This window comes from Canis lupus, chromosome 27 (assembly GCF_011100685.1).
Source record: "Canis lupus familiaris isolate Mischka breed German Shepherd chromosome 27, alternate assembly UU_Cfam_GSD_1.0, whole genome shotgun sequence".
NCBI classification, from domain to species: Eukaryota; Metazoa; Chordata; class Mammalia; order Carnivora; family Canidae; genus Canis; species Canis lupus.
This window is the reverse complement of record NC_049248.1, coordinates 38,596,158-38,611,357: the sequence shown is the minus strand read 5'-3', so window position 1 is coordinate 38,611,357 and position 15,200 is coordinate 38,596,158. Positions and strand designations below refer to the sequence as shown.

Here is a 15,200-nt window from a genome sequence, read left to right as displayed (position 1 = left end):
AATGTGTATCTCTACCCCCAGATTCTTTTCCCCATCACCAGACCTGTAATAACTACTGGACACCTCTACTTGGCTGTAACAGAAGCATTTAAAGTACACTATGCCATAAGTGGAACTACTTTTTCTATCTCAGCCTGCCCTACCCCATCTCAGTGATCAGCCCTGTCATCCACCGGGCTGCCCACACTAGAGCCTTGTTCCATCCTCACCTCCACTTATTCACCCCTCATTTCCTGCCAAACACAGCCTGTTGATTTCTTGTCTCCATCACTTCCTTCCATGACCACCAGCACCGCTTTGGTTCGGTCCACTGCTCCACTGCTTGCTCTCTCTCAGATTCCTGTTATTCTTCTAACTAGTATCCCCACTATGGCCCTAGTCCAGTTGCCACAGCAGTTTTGATAATTCAAAAATATATGGGATCCCTGGGCGGCTCAGTGGCTTAGCACCTGCCTTGGGCTCAGGTCATGACCCTGGGGTCCCAGGATCGAGTCCCGCATCAGGCTTCCTGCAGGGGGAGGGGAATCCCTCCACCTGTGTCTCTGCCTTCCTCTCTCTGTGTCTCTCATGAATAAACAAATAAAATCTTTAAAAAAATTTCAAAACTATGATCATGTATCCCCCATTTCAAACACTTTAATAAGACCTCATTATCATCAAAATAGTCCTTAACGTAACTCACCATATTTTTCATTACGTCACTTCTGCTGATTGCTCTAGCTTCACATGATAACTCCCTATATTATTTGCCACAATAAATAGGATTCTTTTTTTTTTTAATGCAGGACCTGAACTCACCCCTGAGATCAAGATCTGAGCTGAGATTAAGAGTCCCCAGCTTAACTGACTGAACCACCCAGGCACCCCAATAAATATGGTTCGAATTGCAGTTCTCCAAGTAGAAATTGCCCTTCATTGCCTCTGGGATTTTGCACACTGGCTGAAATATTCTTTCATTGCCTTCTGTCTGTCTTTTCCACCAACTCCACATTCCTTCATTTCCTACTTTCCCCTGCATTTTAGTTTACATGTTTACTTACTACATATGTATTATATACTATTTCTCAATCATCTCATTTCTATTTCAATGACCTTGTGGTAAGCATATGACAAGAGGATTGAGCTATGAAGACACTGTTCCTTGAAACTAATGACCTGGTATTGCAATAATTTCTCCTACAATCGTGCAAACTATAGCTATGGAGTGTATAAGAAACCACCTGAATTTTGATTACCTGTGTGTGTATCTGTGTGTGTATGTGTGTGTCACATAAAACTTTAGAAACTGTAATTTCTAAATTCAACACCTCTCATGGGTGCAGTAACCCACACTGTCCCTCTCGGGGCCCTGCCCTCGATGGCCTCTGAGACAGGTCTGCACTGTAATCCTGCCCCTCTCACCCCAGCTCCTACATCCAAGGTAGCCTAACCCACACTGGCCCAACAAGACTCTTTCTCTTAAGAATAGAAATCTGGTGCTTATCTAATGTCCCTAGAACTGAGTCCATTTGACATGACTTCTAAATGTCCATGGTACCTCATCTTCAACTCACCAAGCCCACCTGTTCAACTCCTACTTAGGGCTTATGAGAATGTTCAGAATCGTTTAAGTGAATTCTCTCTTTTTAAAGTTACTGTCTGTGACTTCTCCCTAAAAGAACCTTTCTAACTTATGCAGCAGCAAAGTTACAAAAATCTATGAGGACTATATTTTCCTTATTGGCTCAGGTTTCTCAGTGGTGATATTATTATTAAAGGCATATCATTCCATGAGTTACAGAATGCCTTATTAGATAAAAGGAAAATAATTCAATTGTATCTTGTTAAAAGTCTAAATTTTAAAAAGACATTTTTAAGAAAATCTTTCTCAATCATTTTTAAAGGCAACTACCTTATATCCTGAAGCTTCACTTTAATGCTCTACTCAGAGCCCATGTTTTGGAATCTAATGCAACCCTAAAAGAAGAACATGGCCTGAAAGTTCTACAGAATCTCTCATGTCGGGCAGCCCAAGTGGCTCAGGGGTTTAGCACCGCCTTCAGCACAGGGCGTGATCCTGGAGACCCTAGATCAAGTCCCACGTCCGGCTCCCTGCATGGAGCCTGCTTCTCCCTCTGCCTGTGTCTCTGCCTCTATGTGTCTCTCATGAATAAATAAATAAAATTAAAAAAAAAAATCTCTCATGTCAGAGGGCCAATCCTTCTTATATCTTCCTTAACATGTAATCTGGTCCTAAGTGAAAAGACTATGGTGTATTTCATCAGTTTCTTCTAGCAATGACCAGGCATATTTTGAATACTGACTCCTTTCTCAGAATCCTTTCTATATTGAAAATATTACAGCAAACTGGGTTTTATAATTTAAAGCTGGCATTGAAAAGCACAATGATAAGACAATAAGAAAGGTCTGTAAATTCTGAAGGAATAATGAGTCTCTATTAATTTATAATTCTACTATATGTGTTGCTATTTGTACTTCATGCTGCTTCTGCTAAATGATCTTTTGAGTGTCCTTAAAGCTGACCTTTCTGCATCACACACAAAAGCTATAATTAGTTGAAGAAGAGAAATTCAAATTCCAGATGTCTGAGTGAGTATTTTATTTTAAAACCAAACACTTCCCTGCCACCCTACCCCACTCACCCCACACACAATCTTCTATTTCTTTTTAATGAATATGCAAGTAAGAAGAGGCTAAGTTTTTTTACACGGTTTCTTTGATAATTTAGGTTTGGGTTCAAAAATGCTTCAGACTCTTAGAAGTTTATCAAATTATACTAGACAGCAGAAAATAATGAAAGTAACTTTAAACTCAAAGGTTTTGCCTGTTAGCAGTGGTGCCCAACTGATGGGTGAAATTGTTCTGCACACAGGGAAGGACGCGAGGAACATCTTTACCACCAGCTCCCCACATTTGTCCAGGGTCCACCAAGCCCACCCGGGGGCAGCCCTCATGACTTCCATACCAAATGAATTTTTAACAATACTCCATAGGCTGAGGGCAGCCCCAGTGGCCCAGCAGTTTAGCGCTGCCTTCAGCCCAGGGCATGATCCTGGAGACCCGGGACTGAGTCCCATGTTAGGTTCCCTGCATGGAGCCTGCTTCTCCCTCTGCCTGTGTCTCTGCCTCTCTCTCTGTGTGTGTGTGTCTCTCATTAATAAATAAATAAAATCTTAAAAAAAAAAAAACTCCATAGAATGAGCAGTCAAACCTACAAGTGGACAAAATTCATCGAAGTCTTTGTAGATAAACATGGGTGTCTCTCTGGGTTAACTATAGTCCTATGGAAAGGAAACTTACCATAGACTTCCCCAAAATGAGGCTTGCTCTCTCCACTAAGACAGATCATTAATGTCCAAAACTTTTGAAACATTAACTATTTACTTAAATTTTGGGAAATTGATGTTACCAAAAAGTCCCAGCAATTCGAGCCTCCTTCAGAGAGCAGTGATACTGGCTGAACACCATGATTTACATTCCATCTTCAAAGCGAGATAATGCAAGAATGCCAAAAATTCAACAGAGCCTTCTCAAGTAACAATCTTGTCCTTGAGAGAGCAGTGGGATTTTTGAGTTGTGGGATTTTCCACTCATTTCTTCTATCGTTTTCCAACTTCCTTGCCTTCAAGTGTCAACTGGCTCCTCTCATTCACAGCTGTACAAATCACAAGGACTTTCATTGGCATGAGACGTATATATTATTCATCTATCCGGTTTCATCTGAAGGAAATCCAATAAAGGCACAATTTTACTTTCCAATGAAATACTCAAAGCTGCTTTTTCCCCATGAGAAACTGGGCAGACAACTTCATCCATGATCAATGTAAGTACAAAACTTTTTTGCCTATTAGAGCATGTATGAATTTGATTTTATTAAAATCCATGCCTGCTTTCTTCCCCTTATGCTTCATAGCACTTTGTGTATAAATATGTAGCAAATTCAATGTTTTCACTAATTTATGAAGCCTTCTGTAACATAATGATACCAAGAATGAACACCCTGTCCTCTTCCTTGCAAATATTGACTTAAAAGGACACCTTGTTTACATTTGTGCTACATCCTTGATAGAATGCTTGTCCATATGGCAGGATTTGTTTTCCTCTAGTTGTAAATACAGTGGAGCAGAGTGGCGATACATTAAGTAATTCCCTTTGCTTCTGGGTTGCTGACTGAACTAGAACCCAGGTTAAGGTCATCATGACCCTCACTTAACAGGCCCTCTGTTGCTAGAGGAAGTAGCCTGTGCCAAACTCAACACACACTCACACACCTTCCTACTTGACAGAAGCCAGTTCTGAGTCCCAAAATCCCATAAAGAAGAAAATGAAGTTAACACTGGCACAGAGGTGTTTATCAACCCCTGCATTTGCCACAATCATGAGTTAATTATATGCTGTAAGGAGACACCTTTCTCTCCTCCAGGAGACAGTTCACCCCACTCTGTGAGAAGGTTGTGGGAGACACAGAGTAGCAGAGAGAAACGTCCACCTGTCCCCCAGGCCCATGTCCTCACATTCAACCCAGTTCTCCATGACGGAAGAATTACATCCTCAAATAATAACCATCAACCACTGAACAAAAAAAAAAAAAAAGGTGTGAGATCCATGCTCTCTGTCGGAAGATAAAAGTTACATTATAAAAGAGACAGCCACTTCTTTATAAACAAAACAGAACTTTCTCAACATCTCAGAGCCATCTCATTAGCCAATGCTCTCTCATCATGAGTGATCATGGTTATTTAGAGTCAGAAGCAAAATATGGAGAGATCTGTCTGTAGGCAAGTGGAGACAAGGCATAATAAAGGAAGAGCTAGGTGTGTGAGGAAAATGATGAAGTGGACATACTTCAGTGCTTAATTCATAAGGAAGAAAATGTATCAACTCGAGCAGGGATTTAACCCCTTCTGGTTGGAACGTCAGATCCCCATGTAAACAATTACTTCTATTTCTTTCAGCATAATCTACTCTATATGGTTTGAACTTGACTTGGGTTTATTTCAAGCCTTGGTAAAGTCATCTCATAAAACTTCAACATGTAAAACGGTATGCATTTCAGTATATATAATTGTTATTTAAAGCTCACTGATTCCAAGTCAAGAAAGTTATAATCTGTGATGATTCAGTTCCAAGCTGCAGCAAGGTGTACTGTTGAACTCACTGCTGGGCACCTCAAATGACAGATGGAGAGAATGTCTGGGGTAGCTAAGAGGATGGCCCTGCAGCAGCTGATGAAAAAGACCCTAATGTCAAATAATCCAGTGCCCCTAGAACACACTTTACCAGCATCACACAATCGGCGAGCCTTATCTCTTCTACAAAGGCTTGTTCGCCAGCCTTGATGTTTATTGGTGACATCACCTTACTATTTCCCCATTTCAGGTTGCCCTCCTATTCATTTCCACCTAATTTTGTTTGTATAAACATGTTGGGGCAAGGGAAAGAACTTTAGGCTTCATATTCCTCTGTAAAGGATTTCGTATTACCTCTGAGAAAAGGGTCCAAAAATGAATATTTTAAGAAATAAGTGGGAGGGAGGAGAGAAGGAGTAGTTATTTCCTTCCCTGTTTTTCCCAAGTTACAATGTTTTGAAGGGTTAGCACACCTGATGTTTATATATAAATAAAAATGATAATGATATGTGGCTTTTGCTTATCCCTGGAATTAGGCTAAGGTGGAGCAGGAAAGGGTAGAAAAGGCTATGACGAGACAGCCTTAGATCCACAGAGCTTAAGGTAGGATGTAAATGGGAGAGAGGGCTGCTAGTTGTGGAGAACTAGCACAAACTCTCAAGATCAACTGGTTCAACCCATTTGTTTGAGAGCACAGAAACTGAAGCCCAAAAACAAAGAATAAAACAGCGAGGGTTATTATATAAAAATTGCAAACATTTTGGGAGCACCCGGCTGGCTCAGTCAGAAGAGCAGGTGACTCTTAAAATGTGAATTGTACAAATTGGCCAATTGCTAGCTGTGTCACCGGGAGCAAGTTACTTAACCTCTCTGTGCCACAGTTTCATCATCTGTAAAATTAAGATAATAATGGTGCCTACTTCTCAGCCTTACTGGGAAAAATCAAATCGGTTACTACTTGTAAACTACCTAGAACAGAACCCAGAAACAAAAAGTATGTGATCAATGTTAACTCTTTTTATTTTTTTATTCTTATCATTACCACTATTATTGATACTTCAGGCAGGCCTTTCCCAACTAAATGTGGTTTTGTTAATGACCTGGAAAACTCAATCCACTGTGGATTGGCATGTCACATTGGCATGGATGTCAACATTTTGGTATACATTGGGTTGGGGCCTCACTTTGGCTAAGACCCAAACACAGGTGGGGGCAGGATGAGTCTCATCTCCATGACTAATCGCCACTCATACTTAAAAACACTTAGATAGCAACTCCTGAGTAGCCTTAAAAAAAAAAAAAAAAAAAGCAACTTCCAGGAATGGAATTGAAAACCCAAGCTTTCTCGAATCCCAGTTTTGATTTTTTAGGAACTTTGGCCAAGCCGCTTCCTCCTACTTGGTAGTTTCCATATCTGGTGTTAATAACAATTTTCACCTGAATTATTGTAATGATTAAATGTTTTGAAAGAGCACTTTATGATCAAGAAATTTTACAGAGAAGCATTCATCCTTAAAAGCACAGTGTCTTATAAAATATTTCTCTTATTTTGAAATCATAGGAAAAAATCATTCTTGCTTTCTTTCAAGGATTTAGCGTTGACCATGAAAATAGAATATGTCATGAGAATGTGCATGGAAAATGTATTCAAAAGAGAAAACACTGAGCTGGCAAGCTTAAAGGTTTGGGTTTTAACTCCAGCTTTCCCATGGACACGTCCTATAGCTCCAGGCAAGTCACTTAGACTTGCTGGCACCCAGCTTCCTTTCTTGTAAAACAGAGGGTGAATTAGATGAGCTCTCTCCCCTCTAAATCTATAATTCCGAGTGTCATATATACGTTTGCATGAATCCATGAGTCACTAAAACCTGGTAGATTTCAAAAATTTACTTAATAAACAAAATGTCTCATAAGCAATTCAAGAGATCTTGGAACTGACTCTCAAAACATTGCATAATCATGTTTAGGCAAAGACTTCAAACCCAAGAAGAACATCTTGGAATTGGGCCTCTCTTCACCACTATTGCAATCTACAGAAGACAGGCTGTCAGTTCACGTGTCCACACGCCTTCTGCCCTGAGGGCTCAGAGCATTTGAATGTCTCATTAATTCAAGGAGGACCTTAATAAATAGAAAATGGTATTGCCTCGTTCAAAATGAAATGAAAGCCTAAAAGCATGTTTTATTTCCATGACATTCTCAGCATTTCAAAATACTTCGATAACAACTTTAGCTTTCTCTCTCTCTCTCTCTCTCTCTTCCTCTCTCTCATATCTGACTTGATCAATGTAACAACTTTGTGAAGTAGACGGGGCCTAGGGATTATTGTGCTCATTTTACAAATGGATATCCTGGGACCAAAAAAATAATTTGCTTCCTACTAAGAGTTGATGGTCCTCACACTTGGATCTCCTGATTCACAAACAAACTCCCAACTCAGTTTAGGAGGGACCTACTGGCAATTATACACCTGCCTGGACTCGACCAGCCCCTCCCAGTGCTTGGCTCCACCCCTCCAAGAACAAAATGCTTTCCTCTCACTTACTGGCCCAACTCACTGTCTGGGACCCCCGATGGAATGGAAGTGGTTCTCTGAATGCTTTAGCCCTTTTACAGGACTTCCATGGAAAAATAAAATTTCCAGATAGGAACAATGGGCTTACTGATGAGTGAATTAGACCCTGCTTCCCATACCCTGTGGTTTCTCCCCATAAATGTTTTTCCAGTAATTCAGTGGCTGCTTTGGGAGAGCTGTCCAGAACACTTTCATCAGGGCTATTTTTTCATCCTACAATTTTGGCCATTTCTCAGTTTATTTTTCACAAGGGGAAGGGGGATGGATCATGTCCTAGAGAGAAAGATCCTACAAAATCCTAAACATCTTAAGTCCATGAGATAATTAAGTGGATTTGAGAATTATAACTCCATTAACTGACTGAGTAGATCAATGTCAAATCACAAATACAGGATTCTGAAAACAAAATGTAATTGAACATAATTCGCTTCCCAACCCGTGTGGTAGAAATAAGGCTGTGATATGTTTGATGTGCTTGCCCTGGGCTTGGTTGGCAACTAGAATCCAACAGAGCCAGTGGGTTGGGGACAAAAGATCACACAGAGATAAGCTCCACAAGAAACATGCCTGTGTTTGCGTAATATTCATACCTTCATAATACCTTAATTTTATTTAATCCCAAACTGAGTGGCAGAGGCAGCTACTCATCGTGGTATATATGGTTACATTGCTTCTTTTGATGGTTCTATGGGAGAAGCATTATTGCTTTCCTTCTAGCTATTGAAGCAGAATAAACACAGCTTTAAATCTTTGACTCGTTTTTTCACTTATGATAGAAGATAGTGACAGCCAGACACATCATTTCACCTGAGTCAGGTCCACAAATGTTGAGAACCTACTGGAGGCAAGGCATCATTTTAGATGCTTTGTGAGGCATTTTAAATCTGAGCAAGACACAGCCCCATCTCCCAAAAAGATATTTTGAAGTTTCCAAAAGGGGATGGTTCTTAAATCAAAGGGCTAAGAAATGGTTTTGTGAAGGAAGTAGCATTGAAAAGGAGTCCTGAAGCTGGGTAGATTTTTAGTAAATGGGTAAAATGATAGCAAATATATATATAATACACAACTTTAAATGGCACTATTACGTATATCATGCTACTGCTTAAGAAAAAAAGAAGGAGTCCTGCCAAGAAGAAGCACACTATACACCAAGGCAAGGATAGGGAAGCAGCAGACATTTATAGGAATTAGCAAATCCGTTTTCATGCTCATGACAAGACTTTAGTAAGTACCCACTGTGTTCCAGGCATGCAGTATAGGTGATACAGAGATTGTGAGGCATAGATGTCTGTCTTCAAGTGTCACACAGCCTGGAGGAGAGGCTAACGTACTCAGCTAAGAAGTTAGGTGTCAGGAGGTGGTAGGAGATGAAAATGGCAGGCTATACCAGGACCATGTCAAGGCGGTCCTTAAAATGAAGTTAAGGGTCAGTACGTAATTCTGTGACAACAGGATTATTAAATATTTGGGGCTGAGGAGTGACAGTGATGGGTTAAATACAGAATTCACTTAGAGCAAATGCAATGCATTCGTTCAGAGCAAGAAGTGAGGAAGAAAGACAGGTTCAGAGGCAACAGCAAAGGTCCACCAGGCTACAGGCAACGGGGCTCTGAATACGGGAGCACAGGAAAGGATTAAAGAGAATGAAAAGGAGAAAGACTCAACCAAAATAGACAGTGTAGGACACTGACTTGCTTGAAAAGAAAACGTTTGAGATCAGGACGCTGACAGGATATGGAGGGGAGGTGTTCCGGCAGCAGTTGGACATTCAGATGTAGGGTACCCAGGTGCTGGCAAACAAGATACATTTTGGTGCTGTCCACAAGAGAGTGGCTATTAAGGTCACAGCATTGAGCAAGATAGCTGAGGTAGCAAGGGCAGGTATAGAAAGAGGAAGATGAACAGATTCCTGGAGGGTATTTATATCTATAGGGTAGAAGTAGAAAGAGAAGCTCGTGAAGAAGATAGGAGACATGAGAAAAAAGTTGAGGGTCAAGATAGTGCAGTACCAGGGAAGGGGAATGTTTTAATGAGGAGGTGTCAACAGTCAGATGCTAAGGAGAAGTCAGGAGTTGTAGACTGAGATGACATGAGCCATTGGATCTAGTGCTGAGGAGGTTACTGGCTGCATCTGAAAGAGAAACTTTAGTGGAGCCAACAACAGAGAAGTCAGCACTCAAGACAGGAAAGGGTGAGCAGTGGACAGCAAGGAAGTGGACTTTAGGAAGTGTGATGGAGGGATATAAAGCGGAAGATGTAGGGCACCTGGTTGAGTGGTTGAGTGTCTGCCTCCAGCTTCAAAACAATAAAGATGTAAATGAAGAGGGAAGGACTGATGGGGGCGGGGACAAGGGACTAAGGTTTGCAGAGAGGGTTAGCACGGCAAGGAAGAGGGCACATACACCTCCAAAGCAAATTCAAGAGAAGAAAGCATGGGAGAGGAGGCGAGAATACAAAGGCTCTCTCCCTAGATCATCTAGCCCACACCTGTGGCCATCATCGCCACCTCTCCTTGGGACGACTCACAAATTTCCACCTCCTGACCTAATTAAACTCTTCCTGAGCTCTTGATCTTTACATAAAATGATCTACTGGACAAGTCCACCTGAGTGTCAGAAAGGCACCTCAGACTCAACCTGCCCACATCAAATTCATGAACTTTTCTCCCAAAAACAGTCCTCTCCCGCTCCCTTCTCAACAAACAGTATCATCATCCACCTAATCACCCAAGTCAGAAAGCACTTCTACTGCTCTCAAACCCTCACACTCCAAAGTTTGAATTCATCTCCTGAAATCTGCCTTTGCCCCCTTCAAAGCTCCATCTTGCATCTAGACTGACCTCTTCATAACTCAGGTCTGATCACACCCACCTCATGTGGCTTCCTCTTCATCAGGGTCAGAGTCTGACGTGACTGTCCGGACCCTGCCCACTACCCCCTGTCTCACCTCTGACCCTACCCAGCCCTCATGCCCTCTCTTTACTTTCTCTTCCTAACACCTTTTTTTTTTTTTTTTTAAAGATTTTATTTATTTATTTGAGAGAGAGAGAGATCATGAGCAGGGAGGAATGGTAGAGGAGACTCAACTCCAGAACCCTGGGATCATGAACTGAGCTGAAGGCAGACGCTTAACTCACTGGGCCCCCCACTTCTGTGCTCTGTACATGCTGTTCCCCCTGCCTAGTACCTGCTTCCCTCCATTCTTTTCACCTGGTTAACCTCTATTTCAGGCAGTATGGGAAATAGTCTGCAGAATGGTTAGGACCAGCTCTACCATCACACTGAATTCCAAGCCCACTCCTCTGCTCACCCGTGCTCTGCTCACCTCTGCTCCTCTGCTCAAGGTGCTTACTGTCTCCACACTGAATTTTCTCACCTGTGTGTGACGGAGTCCATACCTCACACAAAATTCATTGAAAGCACTGAAATCTGGGCCCAGCACATAATAACCACTTAGCAAATGTCAGCTATTTTTAAATCTTCTTTACCACCTTGAGTCAATCACCACTTCCTGGAGAAGCCTTCCCTGACAAGGTCACTGCCCTCAGCCTACACTCTGAGCCTCCTTCTTTCTATCACAGATTTTTATATTTATTGGGGAGCATGAGTGGCTCAGTCAGTTAAGCGGCTGACTCTTGACTTGGGCCTAGGTTGTCATCTCAGGGTCCTGAGATCAAGCCCCACATCAGGCTCCACACTCAATGGGGAGTCTGCTTGAGATTCTCTCTCCCTTTTTCCCTCCCCCTGCTTACACACACTCTCTCTCTCAATTACATAAATCTTTAAAAATTTTTGCATTTACTACAAGATTTTTAGATTATGTCTGTCTTCTTCACCAGTTTGAAGGCTACTTGAGACTAGGACTTTACCTCCTTTGCTCACACATACAGCCTAGTCACTGGCACAGAATAGACGCTCAACCAATATTTGTCCAATAAATAAATGAATAAACAAGCAAACAGGAGCAGCCTAGCTGTGGCAAGAGTATGCAATAGTTAGCATACCCAGCTTGTCTTCTATGGAAAAACCCAATATTTTGCCACTTAGGAATTACATCCCTGCTTTTGCAGGGGCTAGATTAGTAGTGTTTTGTTTTTTCTGTGAATACCAGCAAATTATTATTGGCAATATGTATTTTTTTAGAAATCAGATGAGTCTGGGATAAAATTCATATTTGTGTGGCCCTCACTGACCCAGGACATTTGGTCATGCACAGTTGAGGTTAATGAAGATGATGATGACAATGATGACAATCTCATAATCATTAACAAGGCTTATGCATATTAGCATATTAAGTCCCAGCTACATTGGGCTCATCAGTGGCAAGTACAGGACAGAAGCTCTTGAAGGTCATCTCATGTGCCAAATGAAAAACACTGAGAGAGAGCCAACCTCCTTGCTCCCGTTAGCCCATCTAAATTCTCCGTTGTAGATACACACACAGATGTCTACCTGGATGTGACATTCTCCTGTCTTCTAACCATGAACTGTGACCTTTGGGCTCATGAGGCAGGCCACATGGTTCTGCATCCTTCCCTCCCACCATGTCACCTTTCCCCAAGGTCTTTTCCAAGGAGGACCACTAAGTTGGCTCACATTTTATTCTAGGGAATGGTTTCTGAATAATTCTCTTGGTGTCTGATAATGGGTTGATACTAACCCCCTGAGAAACTCCTACACAACCCTGGACAAATATGAGAAAAGCAGATGAAGGATCCCTACAACTCCCAATAGATTGCTTTTACTACAGCATGCAAATCCTTTAATGCCTCCCTTTGCTTCTACTAACAAAATGTTCTCTCTCTTGGATGAACAGCTTGGGAGCTTTGGAATGACACAGTGAACAACAGATTCTGTATTGTCACTAGAGTGTATACTATTATCAACGGCCTTTCTTTTATTGAGTCCCTAGGAAAGATGGCAAACCACAAGGCCCTAGGTGTGTTCCCTTCCAGAAAACGAGTTTCAATGCCTTGAGGGTAAACTCTAAGAGACTGTGCTCTTTATAGAACAAGGGAGGAGAATCAAAGTCTTCTTAGTGTTCACAGATATGTCTTGATCTCCTAGGGTTGTTTATCCTAGGAGCTCCTTTTGGCTCCTGGCAGAAACTGTTGTCTTAGTTGCAACAGTAAAAGTACGATTAACCACAATATGGTAATGTGGAAAATAGCACTGAAAACCCTTTGATTCCAGAACTTAGTGAACCTTTTTGGAGAAATCCATTATTGCCTTGCAATTCTATTATAAAACACATTAGGGTTTCAAAATGCAAAGTGACTGGGAAAAAAGGCTTATGTAACATTAGAAGTGAAAAAAAAAAAAAAACCTGATTGTAAAGTTGTGTCTATGCAAAGATTGTAACTATATGAAAATGAGATAACATATTGACAGTAACTGGAAGGAAACATTAAAACAGCTGGTTTTTAGAATGGCAAGATTACAGATATTTTTTTTCCTCTCTTTTTTGCTTGCTTGATTTCTGTTATTGTCATAATAGCATTGTTTGTACAATAGAAGGTTGTCAGCTAAACATATACTTTGCTTAAAATATTGTAGAAAATCATAATTCACTTGTAGCACAGACATTAAAAATTATACTCTACCTTAAAATTGAATATGGAAAACACGGAGCTACTCTATCTTATCTTTAAAAGCTACTCTTTATTTTGCAAAATAAGACATAGAACAATTTCTAGCGTTATTCTTAAAATTGGTAGAAAGGAATTTCATTTACGTCCTTTGGCATCACTGACAACAGCTTCAAAAATTTTATTTTCTTCAATGAGAAATGATAGAACAAAATAGTTTTTTATTAAATTTTCTTTCTATTATCTAGCAGACCAGAAAACCTCTAGGGATACCTGGTTGGCTCAGTTGGTAGAGCATATGACTCTTGATCTCAGGGCACTGGGTTCAAGCCCCACCGTGGGCACAGAGTTTACTTAAAAAAAAATTAAGAAAACCACTCGGAAAAACTATCATCCATTTGAGGAATCCTTAGTAGGCCTGGGTCAGAAAATATTTCATCAAAAACATGCCATGTGACAGCAAATGCTTACAGACAGAATGCTGGCTGGGTGCTGACCACTAGATTGGAACCACTGAATTACAGGTGTACAGATTCAACTCCAAAACTAACCATACAGTTCCTCCATTTCTTAGCCTTCTGGTTATTCAGTGTTTCACCCCACAGCAACCTGTTGCCTATCAACGACACAGAATTTAGGGTTAGGATAAATCCCACACCAAATGGATGTTTCCTTCTTTCCAGAAATTTCCATTTACATTTTAATGAAATGATGCTTATCCATGAGTACAGAATGCCTATTCCCTCCAGCATGTCATTAACAGGTTAAGGTAGTCTGTGGCTAGTTTGGACTTTATGTGCCTTTTAGAGCTCAGGCCTCCCCTTCTGTCCCTTCTATGCAATTGAATCCAACAAAAATATACCCAGCTGAGTGACTTCCAGAGCTTTGGGTCAATAAGCTCTACCAGGAGGCTATGGAAACACCATACTGGCTCTTGAACACAGCATCTCACACACATTAGTAGTTAGCACAGCTCATGCTGGACTTCTAAACAGTTCCATCAGGAATCGGCTGGACTGCATGTTCCTAACCTTCTTCACATGACTGGTTATAGGTGGTAAGAGTTATCAGCTGCAAAAACAAATAAGCCCAGTGCTACAATAACAAGCAATATGCTGAACAAGAAATGAACATCCCAATACTGATAAACTGATGGTCACACTGAAGATAATAAACTTGGACCTGGGGGCAACAGGGGCCACGGAATGACTTTTGAGGAGAACAGGGATAATATAACCTAGGTTTAGGATAAGAGCTAAACTGAGAAGCTGGATGAATGTAAACTAGAGAGAGGAGAAACTGGCTAGAATCTGCGAATTAAAAGGAAGCGATGGGAACGGCTGAATTGGCTTGAACCCATGCAGCGACACAGTCATGGAAATCAAGTAGAGACGAGTTTAAATGGATAACCTGATGCCACAGATATGAGGCATGTTAATGAAGGAAAGCACGATGTAAAGAATGAGAGAAAAAGAGTCAACATTTCTAGAAACTTGTAAACATATGCATGAAATTTTCATTTATATTTTTTGTCTGTTCTCCCTCTTCAATTAGAACGTCCGTTTCTTGACAGCACGTTTTATTCCCTACTATATCCACAGTGCATGGCATTTAGTAGGATCTCCATAAATAATGTGAATGAATGAATGAATGAATGAATGAATGAATGAATACATGTGCAAACGTGTGGATCCTTAAAGATAAAGGATTTAGTTCCAGTAAGATGGAACACTGACTCAGAAATAATTCCATGCTGTTGAGCTACTCTAACCTGGATGTTTTGCTGAGGTAAGCCAATTAACCTCTCTGGCCCCCATTGTCCTTCTTGCTAGAACAAAGCCAACAATTGCCACTTTCTTGCTGAAGACGGAAGCAACGAAGAATAAGCAAGATGAAATCTGATGAGTGC

General features: G+C 41.0%; 2 long non-coding RNA genes across 6 annotated transcripts in view; one reads left to right on the top strand and one right to left on the bottom strand.

The window, feature by feature from the left end:
* LOC106557921 overlaps positions 1–15,200 on the bottom strand; it is an 80,201-nt gene that overhangs the window by 19,271 nt on the left and 45,730 nt on the right. The gene's annotated exons all lie outside the window — the stretch shown is intronic.
* The window catches only part of LOC102154451, a 94,504-nt gene continuing 82,759 nt past the window's right edge, over positions 3,456–15,200 (top strand). Inside the window, exon 1 of the long non-coding RNA XR_005380083.1 lies at positions 3,456–3,823. This is a non-coding gene — a long non-coding RNA (uncharacterized LOC102154451). The remainder of the gene's footprint in view (positions 3,824–15,200) is intronic.